Source organism: Tenrec ecaudatus, chromosome 4 (assembly GCF_050624435.1).
Source record: "Tenrec ecaudatus isolate mTenEca1 chromosome 4, mTenEca1.hap1, whole genome shotgun sequence".
Lineage (NCBI taxonomy): Eukaryota > Metazoa > Chordata > Mammalia > Afrosoricida > Tenrecidae > Tenrec > Tenrec ecaudatus.
Window position 1 is genome coordinate 189,604,736 of NC_134533.1, and position 12,594 is coordinate 189,617,329.

At 42.4% G+C, this 12,594-nt stretch overlaps 1 protein-coding gene across 2 annotated transcripts in view; it reads left to right on the plus strand.

Moving 5' to 3' along the window:
- Positions 1–12,594, plus strand: part of ZNF385D (zinc finger protein 385D) — a 362,344-nt gene that overhangs the window by 36,865 nt on the left and 312,885 nt on the right. The gene's annotated exons all lie outside the window — the stretch shown is intronic.

The window sequence follows — 12,594 nt, forward strand, 5'->3', positions numbered from 1 at the left end:
TTTATTTTACAAGATATGAAAGGGAGTGGTAGGCTTATGAGTCTTCCTCCCAGCCTAGGTTCCTTCACAAAACCCCCACCTCTCTCTTCAGCCTCCCCTTCGCTTCCTAAATAGTTAGTTTTTTCATTTTCTAATGATTCTCAATATTGGCTGATATTGGAAGGAAAAAAGTCAAGGCTTCGTGGAATATTTATAAGCAGAAGGCTACATAGCGTCAACAAGGAAACAGATGAATGGGACCTCACATCTGTAGTCCAGTCTATAGGACTAAAATCAGTCTCTCATTCTGGATTTTCCTGTCACTAAAGACTTGGAAACTGACCTTTGAGGGAAACTTAACTTTTTGTCCAGGACCTTAAGATCAATGTATTTTTTTAAGTTGATGATAAAATTAAATATTATAATTATATGGACTCAAATCATGCCCCAATAAAATCTTAGCTAGCATTTAATACAGAAGAAATCAATAAAAATGCATAAATGAAATGATATGTATTTTATTTCTCTGATTCTGTTTCATTCTAATTTATATAATGGAATAATATCAAAATCATTTTTACTCTCCAGCTTGAAATGACTAGTAGCTGAAAATAAACTGGGTAAACTATGAAGGCAGCTCAGATTTCCATAGCTGGGAGAAACGAACTTGACTATAACATTCAGTAATCACACATTACAAGATAAAGGGATGGGGCTATGAGAGGTGGCCATGGCAAGCGTAACCTGAGTTTAAGTTCTTTTTCTGTCATATGTAAGTTGGGTCTGCTGGGAAAAGTTATTTCCACCCTACTGAGTGGGGACCACAGCTCCTTTAAAGAGTATTTGCAAGCATTTCATGAGATTCTACTTGCAAAGTTCCCAGCTCACTGCCCAGTTCATTGTATGTGTTTGATCCTTCCTGCCTTTTCTCTTATTAGTAAGCACAAACAAAAGTAACCCCCAGTGATTGTTTAGCTTTTACTTGTAAGCACCACGAAATGTAAAGTGTAAAGTGAACCTCCGAAGAACGCACCTTGTCATGTTTTTGAGCTAAAACACAGGATAGGGTTTTCTGCTTCCCTTGTACCATGCAAGGACACTGAGACCCATGGGGTGGTTACCTTCCAGGGTCTTACATTCATTGCTTAGCAGGATCAGTACTTAAGCATCGCTGTCCGTTCCCAGCCCCAAGCTCGTTCAGTGTCACCACTAAACGACTCTTGGGCACTAACCACAGGCGCACATACATGATCTTGCCCACTCATCTTTTAACATTCTAAAAGAGCTGAGCTGTCATCTGCTCTGATTTTCATTTTCCCTTTCTCGGAGGGCAGGCTAGAGGACTAGATATTACTAATTAGAAACATTAACCAAGCCACAGTTAGAGACCAGTCCTTTCTCACATGCTCTCACCTGTAGAAGAAATGTATCACGGTCCGGACATCAGCCATGCCCTCTCCAAGTGCTGCCATCTCAGGGCGCCCCTTGCAGATTTTGCTCATAGCAACACAGCATGCTTCTCTAATATGCATTTTTCCCTCCTTAGAACATGGATAAATTTAAACCTTTTCTGTATGTAAAAATCCCTCCCCCCAAAACATACATAGACACACACACACACACACACACACACACACACTTTGCTTTCCTATTTTCTAACAAGGAAGCATTTACAAAGTTAAAGTAGATACCATGACAGCGGTTGAGTCTAAATTTTGATCTATCTTGATAATTGCTTCATATTTTAAGCTTCCTTGTAATGAGCTTACCGTTTCAGAGCTAACCAGTACTTAGTGCACCATGGAGTATAAATGGAAGCCTGACTTCCTAATGCACCAAAGGACTGTCAGCAATTCAACACCTGCACACAGTTTATAGTAAATCAAGCATTTGGAATTTCATCTCATGTTGAACATCTAAGTGTCTTTAATAAGGATGATGTGATTTGAAGTCATATAATGAAGCCAATCTACATAGGAGTTATTAAAAAGAATAATGACTGGTTAACCAAGCATCTCCCTCTCTCCCAGCAATATAATTCAGATCATCATTTAATACCATTTTTCTTCAAATAATAACAAATACTCTTCGCATGTGAGGCCACTCAAGTTTGAATCGCATCTGGGTTTTATTAATGGTAAGCCACTGAAAACATTTGAACTTAAACTTCATCAAGCTCTCCAAATGATCACGGTATCTGTATGGTGCAAACAGTTGTGTACAGGCTCAGGCAGCCCCTTGGCAGAGGAGAGGGGGGGGATGGTAAACAAACCATCAGCTTCCTGAATCTAATCTTGCCCCTATCATTAGAATCTATATTTATAGCTCTTCTTCCTGTCCCATCTCATCCCATCCCACTCATATCTTTTCCCACCCACCTGTCTAAATGATTGACAAGGAATGTGGAACTCAGTTCCCTATGTGGTATATGTAGAGCAATGGGTTTCTGGGTACTGATGGTCTTGATTACAATCAACTGTGGGGCCTGTAGTGATTTAAAAGTATAATAAACGTCCTGCTCTGAGGCCAGCTTCTTATGATAGGTTCCTAAAGTTAACATGGACATGTGACTGAGAACATGACTCTGAACCCCACTTTCTGCCTCTAGTCAAAGGACCAGTTCTTGCTTTGAAAAACCTTATAAAATCGCCCTGTAAAATTGGAAGTCATAAATATTATGTGACCTCCATCCAGAGCAGCGGCTCTCAACCTATGGTTCGCAACCCCATTGGGGGTTGAGTGACCCTTCCACAGGGGTCGCCTGATTCATAACAGTAGCAAAATGACAGTGATGAAGTAGCAACGAAATAACGTCATGGTGGGGGGTCACCAGCCCATGAGGAGCTGGATGAAAGGGTCGCGGCCTGAGGAAGGTTGAGAGCCACTGGTCTGGAGTCTACAGAATGGCACACCTTTGTGTATCTAGAAGTATGTGGCTTTTCATTGGTCGCAGTATAAAAGGTCACAGGGGAGCTATCAAAAGCTAACTGCATGACAAGGACACATTTCCCAATGAGTTTTTTTTTTATTAAGGTGATAGCTAAATCATCACAAGACTAAGATAGCAAAGGCCCTCAATGAGCTTGATTGGCACAGCAGCTACAACAGTGCCCTTCAACACAGGGCTTCTGTGAGTTGGAACCCCCTTGGGGCACCAGACAGCACTGTGGGGTCCCGGAAAGCTGCATGGCTTTGTCGAAATCAGTCTGGTTCTGTCCTGTCGGAAAGCAGGGTGATGTTCGAATCGCTGTTTGTTCTGTGATTGATGAGCAACTAGGCAAAGTAGGAGTCATCCTGTGAGGAGGCAAAGCAACACATCGGATGTTCCACAGGATCGAGGGATGATACATTCCCATTTGCAACCCACCTCGGCCAACATTGGCCAATTCATGCTGCCTCCTTGGTGACTGAGCTCTGGGCATGTGTCCCAGGCTGAGGGTTTGGCAGTGAGGACTCTGTGTGGGAGTGGCAGGAATGGAGCCATTGAGTTCTACAGGTCAGCAAGCAAGAGGCAATCTGGAGAATCATACCTAAACATCTGAGTAGAGCAGAAGGAGCCACACCTACGACAACTGGTCTAAGTCCAAGGAAAGGCATGATCAAACAAGTGGATTTCTGAGGTGGTAGACAGATGCAGCGGGTCATGGATAGGGTTCTGTTTCCAGTTCGGCCATTATGTGAGCTCAGACGAGTGGCCCATTCATTGTCGCGGCTTTGATTTCTTCATCTGTAGACTGAAGGGATTGGCAAAATGACTTGTGAGGATCTCTTCCTTTGCTCATATTCGTTCTGCTTCCCTTGTCTGCTTATGAAGAAGAATCTACATTACAAGTGGTTGAAGGTCATGAGATCTTTCAGATCATCGGGCTTTTAGCACAGAATTCACCCTGAATCAAGTTTCCATCTACGTTCTTTGTGACCTCTGCATTTTTTTAAATACGTAAACATAGTAGCACGTGTTCTTCTTAATATGTACTTTAAAGTTACTTTAGTAGCTTTAGTTCAAAGGTGCTGATATCTTTTTACATTTGCTTTCTCCCAGAAATATCATCTTTTAGGGCAGGGAGTTGGGGTGCAGGCCTCAATTCCTTCACCTCCTGACTGCAATGTGCTTGCTGATGTGTCATCTGAGTCATACAGTATGTCACGTTGTTTAAATTCATTACTAACGGTTTAAATGGGGGCATTTTAGCATAGGAAAATGAAGATTTGGGTGCGTGTTGACTTTTTTGAAGTATCACCCCCGACAGCACTAAACCTATATCCTCAAACGGCAGTAAGAGTCCCTGCTGCCCCTGCGGTATGGCTTAGGCTCCTTCTAGCTCCTCATAGTCACCCTCACACCATAGGACTTGTCTTCTTGAAAATACATAGTCAGCACCCCACCATGAGTGAAGAAGTTCCTAAGCACCTACTCTGTCCACTTTAAAGGTTCATTCATTCATGTCCTAAATATGGATTGAGAGCCTACTGTGAGCCAGGTTCTCTTCTAGGTGCAATATCCTGGACAAAAGATAACAATGGTAGCTTCTGAGGTACGTAGACCGGGTTGCCCCCCAGATCTTTGGTAGAAGGACACAGCCAACCCTTGGTGCTCCACCAGGAAATGTAAGGCCCCAAGCTTACACTTGTTCTCCCTTCTGAGCTCCTGACTGCTGCTTCCAGGGGCACTGGTTGTATATCCAAGCAAGACAAAATCCTTGACCACTTCACCATTTATCATGATGTTACTTCTTGGTTCAGTGGTGAGGCTTTTGGTCTTCTTGGCATGACGTTGTAATCCATACTGAAGGTTGTAATCCTTGGTCTTCATCAGGAACTGCTTCATGTCCTCCTAACTTTCAGCAAGCAAGCTTGTACCATCTGCATATTGGAGGTGGTTAATAAGCACTCCTCCAACCCTGATGTCACATTCTTCTTCATAAAATCCAGCTTTCCTAATTATTTGCTCAGTAGACATACTTAACAAGCATAATGAGAGGACACGATCCCAGCGATGCACACCTGTCCTTATTTTAAGCCATGCACTATTCCCTTGTTCTGTTCACACAGCTGACTGATCCGTGTACTATGGAGAAATAGAAAAAAAATATCATTTAAAGCACAAAGAGAGAGAAAAAGAGAGACTGAGAGAACCAGAACTGTGTTGACCATTTCATCTGTGTGCTTCAGTGGTGACAGCTCTGTAACAAGGAGTATTCCTTGCAGATTCCAGTCCAGTGCATACGCACCGTGCCAGCAGGGCTCCTTCTGTAGAATCGAGCCTCCCAGGCTGCTGCTTTTTTTTTTTTTTTGCATGGTGCACTCTACATTTATTGCATAACCTTGATGGATAATGACCAATTGGTTAAAAAGCTGCAGTTTGATGAATGTGGGCATGCTGTGTGGACACACAGTTACGCTGATTAGATCAGACAGCCCATGTAAGTGGGCTAAGAAGGAAATGCTTAAAGTCTCTGAATGATGGCTGAATTTACTATCTTGGTTTTCCTCGTATGGATCAGCTTCCATTTCACAACTAAAGCAAGAGAGACAAGGTGAGATTATTTGCCTAAGATCATACAACCTGGCATTTGCCATTGTCCCAGTGTTCCAACTTGAATGATCAGATTCCAAGGTCAACCTCCATCCCCTCCCTTGCTTTCAGCATTGAAACTCACCTGGGTGCCTTCTCACTACACTGTGAAGCATTTCAAAAGAAGTACACTCTGAACTGGGCTCCAGTCCAAACTGAGCCCCAGATAAAACTGGGCCCCAGTCCAAATCTGAAATGTATTAGTTGTAGGAAATTGGGTGAAATAATTTATGTGCTCTGGACATCACCTCCCTTACTTATAAAACTGGGCTACAATCCCACTTATACTGAATATTAGTTACTGAGCAGCACATGGCCTGGCTTTGAGAAGACGCTCAAAGATTGTGATGACAATCATCTTGGAACCGTCAGCATGCTACAAGAAAGTAAAATACCGGTCTAAAATGATGTTACATAGCTTCACCCTAACGAAAAGGAGTGGCTGTCAAAAGCTACAAGAGAGAGCAATTTAGAGGCATAGAACGAAAAGGCCTAATTGTGGATTCCTGTGGATTCTCTCTATGTCTAATATATACATATATATTAATTTTATATATATTAATCATATATATATATATATATATATATATATATATATATATATATATATATATATATATATTAGTAGTACCTGTAGTTTGACCTCCAAGGATACAATTATCATATGAGCTGTCAGATCCCTAGCTCCTGGTCATAGCTCAATGATGACCTGAGGTCAAGAGTAAATTCTCTCTTTGGTGATGTAGATCCTAGGGAAGAGCATCAGAGGCATTTTATGCTTTCTGTGGGAGCATCAGGTGTTGTCTGAAGAGGCCTGGCATTCGCTAGATGGGCTATCGGTCAGTTCCACTTACACTGTAATATGCGCTGTGTCCCGCAGGGGTGCTTGCTGGACACCGAACATGCCTGCAACCTCTGAAGGAAGAAGTGCTGCCACAGGAGCGTCTTTCTGATGACACACATTTTGCAAACCAGGCTGTCTCCCTTGTGCGTTACTATCCCCTGTGAAGGAGTTTCACATTCGCTCCGCTATTGGAGATCATCCGTCTCTAGAGGCATTCTCAGATTAATTTAATAGAGAAAAGTAATTTCAGAAAGCTGCTTTAGAAGAGTGGGGGGGGGTGAACGTCCTCGTACTGGTTTCTTCCTTTGATGTCCTTTGGAGGCCTCCCTTTCTGCTTTGGACACTGCCTTCTGGGAGGGGATAGGATATTAAGGTTTGTCATGGTGATGATGATGAAGGTGAACATGATGGCATGAACTTGAGCTTCCCTTACAGGCAGCATGTTCATTGCAGGTACTTTATACATATTATATCAATCTTTTAAGATAATGCCCCCATCTTACAGAGAACCTAATGTCTTATTAAATCACAAAAGCAATGATATGTGTGAGCTAAAAGTCAAGTCCAGGTCTGCCCACCTGTAAAGCAAGGCTTGGAATGGGTTCATTCTGATGAGAGGTTTGTTGAAAATTTGCACTTCTAACTCAGCTGTACTGAATGAGATTTTAGATTTTAAGAAGAGGCCCGTGATACTGTACAGATCACCCATGAAATTGCCGATTATGAGTTAGCATATCTGGAGTAAAAATGCATTTCTCAGGAGGTCAGCAAAGTCGAAAGAACCAATTAGAAGCCCTGCTTTAGCCAGTCTCAGCACCCTGCCATATCTCCACTCTCCTTTGGGGGTGCTCTGAGTCAGAATGAACTCTATGACAGTGAGCTTGAGGCCTCTCCTTTCTTTCTCCTCCTTCCACAATAAGGTTTGCCCTATGAGACTGCTTGTTTCGTGTCTCAAAAAACATTACTTAAGATAAAATACCGAAGGCAATTCTTAAATATTTACAATATTAATACACTTCTCTGGATAGATAGCATATCAATTCTTATTCTTTATGAGTTATTTGCTGGCTTTTGTCAATTAACATAAATCAGCGAGTAATGTTAAAATGATCATTTTCTAAAACCTATTGTAATCTATAAAATTCTGTTTTCTAGTTTGAGAGTGAGCTTCATTCCTTTCTGTATGTCCCGCTTATGCTTGAGCAAAACTAAAACTTAGGGAGGTCAAGTGACTTACCAGAAGTTACTCAGACCATATATGGGAAAAGTTTGATTAATTTTCCGTATCCAGGTTATCAAATGTGCTTATTTCAGATTCTCCTAGAGCGGGGCAAAATCTGAGGGAAGGGTTTGAGTTGCTCGGTGCTTATTTTGAAGAATGATTACAGAAGTCTTAAACGGGGACTGGGAAGAGTGGAAAGGTATGTTACTAAGTTGATTACTACTGTGAGTCATGAGACTCAGTCCCATTGGGTCCCTTGGAGTTCCTCTATATACCAGCCCGAGACGTTTCTACTCAAGAGATTAAAGAAGAAGGCATTTGTCCACCAGCTCTATTTTTCTATTAATGGTGGCCACATGGGGTGTTAACACCTATGCATTCCAAATTTGTGCCTATGTGTGAGCTCAGTCTCTCATCATAAAAGCTCTGGGGAGAAAGCAAGAGATATCTATTTCAACCAAGGCAAGAAATTGCCCACTTAACGCTGTGTGAAGCCAATTCTAATGACCCAGAGACTAGGTGGGGGAAAATGGATATATTGTTTAGACGGGGTCACGGGAAGTGTTGGAAGCATTTTCTATTCTACTTTAGAACAGTGATTTCCTCCAAGGAGTTCACCCTGTCTTGGGAGAGGCAGATAGATGTTCAGATAATGATACTATAATCATGACCAGCAGCATCAATAGCTGCAGCTCAGAAGAAACCAAGGTTACTCTGGCCAAGATAGGGGGATGCTGGGATGCTGGAAGACTCCACAGAATAAGTACCTTTTGACTTGGGTCTCAAAAAAGCTTATCAAGGGGAATAGCAGGAAAAGGACCATCAATGGCGAATAGAAGAATGGAGAGACAGTCTCTTCAGGAAAATGGGGACATCCTTTGTGCTACATCATTCTGTGTTGAGTGCGGCAAGGCTGTCAGTGGAGGAGACTGTAAAAGTACCGTGGACTGAACTGTGAAGACAGAATTATCAGCGTGGAGCAGAAAGCAGCGGATGAACAGGTGGTTAGGGTTTCATTGGCATCCTTTGGTGACTAAATTTGGAAGAGCTTGGGAAGGAAATCTGAATTTAAATCCCAATTATTTTTTTAGGGCTGAACAGTATTGAATAAGATTTTAGAAAGGTTTTCGTAATGGTGGAGAAAATCAACTCCACTAAGCTTGGGAATTTGATGTACTGCCATCTCCATAGAAGTGGAGGTAGGTGAGGTTGATTCTGTGGGGCACAGTGAGGAAAGCCAGAGACATAAAACGAAAGATTTGGAGATCTGGTTACTCCACCTGCTTGACAGCGGTGTCTTAAATTACATAATCTCTCTGAATCAAGGATCTGTGTCTGTAAATGTCATTAACTGTAGGCACCATCCAAAGGTAATATGAGAATTATGGAGTGAAGCAGATCCAGATAATGTGGAGCTACCACAATGCTTAGTGGAATAATCAATAGATAGACATCAAGATCTTGGCAGAAGTGAGATGAAAGAAAAAAAATAAACTGATGGAAATAACTGGGAAATGAGTTTGAGACACGTATTCTTTGAACAACGGAGGAAAGGATGGTAGCAAATGTGGGGTACATATTAAATGTTAAGAGCAGAAGATTGAAGGAGCCCTTGCTTGCTGACTCTTCATGGGGAAGGCAAGTCAAGTTGAAGGTGAGGTTGAGGACTTTGTACGGAAAGTTACAAAGACTTAGAACAGCTGCTGTGGTTGAGAGAGGAAGGATGCTGGAGAAGACTAAAATGATTGCCAAGGAACAGAGAGAAAACAACCAAACTTGGATGGAATAAATGTGTCCCAGAGCCAGTGAGCATGGCTATGTCATTTTCTGTAATAAGACTTGGCAACCCAGCAACAACCTGGAGAAACGAGCAGTTGGATTGGTGTAGAGGATGACACTGGCAAGACAGTGGTGGTCCAAAGTTAAAGCGTTGAGGGAATTGAGGGTACTCAGGAGAATCCAATTGGATTGGTAGACCATGTGTGCTAGGCTGGCAGGGAAAGGAAAGGAGGGTGTGAGAGGCTGGGGAGACAGGGACCGGGGTTATAATGCAGGGGAAAGGTAGGGACCCTGGAATGTGATGCAGGTTTGAATGCCAGAGTTCAACCTTTCAGAGGATGATCAGTCCCAGATAGTGGGCAGATCGGAGGGAAGGGTGAAGGCAAGTGGGTGTGGAAGGTGCACAGAGTACTGCAGAGGTTTCCAACTGAAGTAGGCGTCAGAACCCTCGCTAAAAGGCATATTGTGGGATCCAACACCTACCGTTTCTGATTCAGTCGGTCTGGCAGAGAGCCACAGGCTGGATTTCTAACACGTTCCCACGCTACACAGTTTGGGACCACAGTATAATAACTCTGCGAGTAGAGGGTCAATCAGTGGTTAGAGAAAGGGTGGATCGTCCATGTAAGTGTTTGGACAAAAGCTGCAGAAAGAGTAGTCAGTGTTTTTAAGGTTATGAGTGAATAACCTGGGACTCTTAAGAGAAGAACCCAGAGGATTTGGAATGAAGAAATTAAGGGACCTGGGAGTGTCTGTGCTCCTTGTTAGGTGGATCAACTCTGTAGGCATCAAATCAGGGCTGTCAACGTGCAAACCTTGTTGTAACAACAGTCTGAAGGCTCAGTTACCCGAAAGACCTCTAGCCAGCCTGTGATGAATTATGTGTGCACTCCAGTTGGCTGAATGGTGCAATGTTCCTTCAAACAAGATTTATTTATAATTATTATATGGATGTGTCCAAGTATATCCCTGTGTGCATAGGGGCACATTTATTTTTATATTAAAATTGCTCCATTTGTATAGGGGGGAATACAAATGGGATTTTTCTATGAATAAAAATGAACTTTGGTGTTGTTTGTTGTTGTTCTTTGGTGACATTGAGTCAGTTTCAGCTCATAGCCATCTTCTGTACTACAGCATGTGGCTTGTCTGGTACCCGCCGTGCTCACCTCCTGGCTGTGTTGCAGCCCCCGTGTTGATCCAGCTCATCGAGTGTCTTGCTTTTTCACGGACTCTGTGCTTTCACAACCATGCCGTCTTTTCCTCAGGAGCAGTCCCTCCTGATGACAGATCCAGAGTAGTTGAGACAAAGTCTCAACCGCCTCACTTAGAAGGAGCATTCTGATGATACTTTGCCTAAGACATATTTTTTTTCATTCTTCTAGCAATCCAGTGTACCTTCAATACACACACAGGGTCAGCTTCAATCATTCATGGAACACTTGTATTAAAAGACAATGGATTTTTTCCATGAACTTTTTTTAGGGCCCCTCCTATATATTGAAGAGGCAGTGAATTATCTAAGGTGGCTTTTCTAGCCATAATCTCTCACAACCACCCAACAACTTTTCTCTGCCTGGGTCCAGTAAGGGCATAGGGGAAGCTACTGGCAGGCTTCACCTGGGAGTGGTTGTGAAAAGGATTCCCTGCTGGGCTATCCTGCTGTGTATAAAATAAGCCCTCTGAGAAGCAGGAGGCGTCTCCTGATCTTATAGAGCTGGCAGGTAAGCACATCCTCTGAACTTGAGATCCCTGTGCAGTCACTTGCCTGGATTCAGTTGACAGCTCTCACCTCGGAGGAGCAGCAGCAGAAGCAGGAGCCAGAGCATGACGCAGTGTTGGACTTTGTCAACCCACCGAGCAAGCAAAGATGAGTGATTTGGTGCGGGAGGCTGCTTGTAGCACCGGCACTCTGGCTATTCATTGGGGAAGTTGGACTTGCTGGCCCATGGAAGTGGAGCTGAGTGCCATTGGGCTGAGGGCGCCTCTGGAGTTTAGTAGGGGAAGTTTGGTTTGCTGACCTATGGAGCGTAAGCCTGTGGGTTGAGGCTTATAGCAGAATGGTATGTCATTTTGGCATTTATGAGCAGACGTGACAGAACTTTATAACTCCTGATTAAAAAACTTAAACCTGAGCATTTTTCACTGGCATTACAACTCATTAACTTCCTTTATGAACCCTTTAATCATGACTTTTGTCTATGAGTTCTTGCGTAGCCATTGCAATGGATATTAACACCCAACTAGGTAAACTGGAGAACACTGATTAAGACAACACACATATATATCAATATATCAGAGTAAACCCAGTACCATCAAGTAAATTCCAACTCATAGCAACCCATTATAGGACTTCTGAGACTAGAAACCTCTGTGGGAGCAGACAACCTCATCGTTGTCCCATGGAGAGACTTGTGGGTTTGAACTGCCAGTCTTGGGGTTAGCAGTCCAAAGCCTAGGCCCAACTAATAGCACCACCATATACATAACAAACTGTCTTATATGTACATCATTGAAGTCTGTTTTATATGCACTTCATTAGCTAGATGTATTCTATCTTTAATTTTGCAATTTACTATTATCCAATGATAGTATGTCACACATTCAATAAAATAGTTGAAAATCTCTTAAATTATGTTTAGAGCTGCTTATTTCTTATTGGCAACTGTTTTTCCTTTTTTTATATTACTTCTTTGGCCAAACAATGTCTTAGAAGACAAATAAATGAGTTTTACATTTAGATTTTGAAAATATAGTTATGTGTTGCTTAATGCCCAGGGTGTGTTTTATGAAATAAGGAGCTTTTTGTGTGTGTGATTGGGACATTGTAGAAAGATCACATTGTTTTCTGGTTGTGCTTTTTCTCAAATCATTTCAAACAAGCTTCCAATCTTGGCAGTGAGCATCAATGTAATAAGAGGGCTCGGCCTTCAGTCCCCGTCATTGCCAAGTTCTCTGGATCTGATGGAAGTCCCTCCCAATTTTGATTCATTCTTACATTTCTGTGGAGCCATTTTTTTAAGAGCTTAGAGAATTGTTTGTTTCCTTTTCTTGACATACCTAAATAGCATCCACTGATGGTCCATCTTTCTTTTAAGTAACTTTTTTGTTTCATTTCCAAATCCATACTTCTCTTTTGCTTCTTCCTGCTGTGAATGTTAGCACAGGGTTTGCTGCACTTGGAAGCCAGAAGTC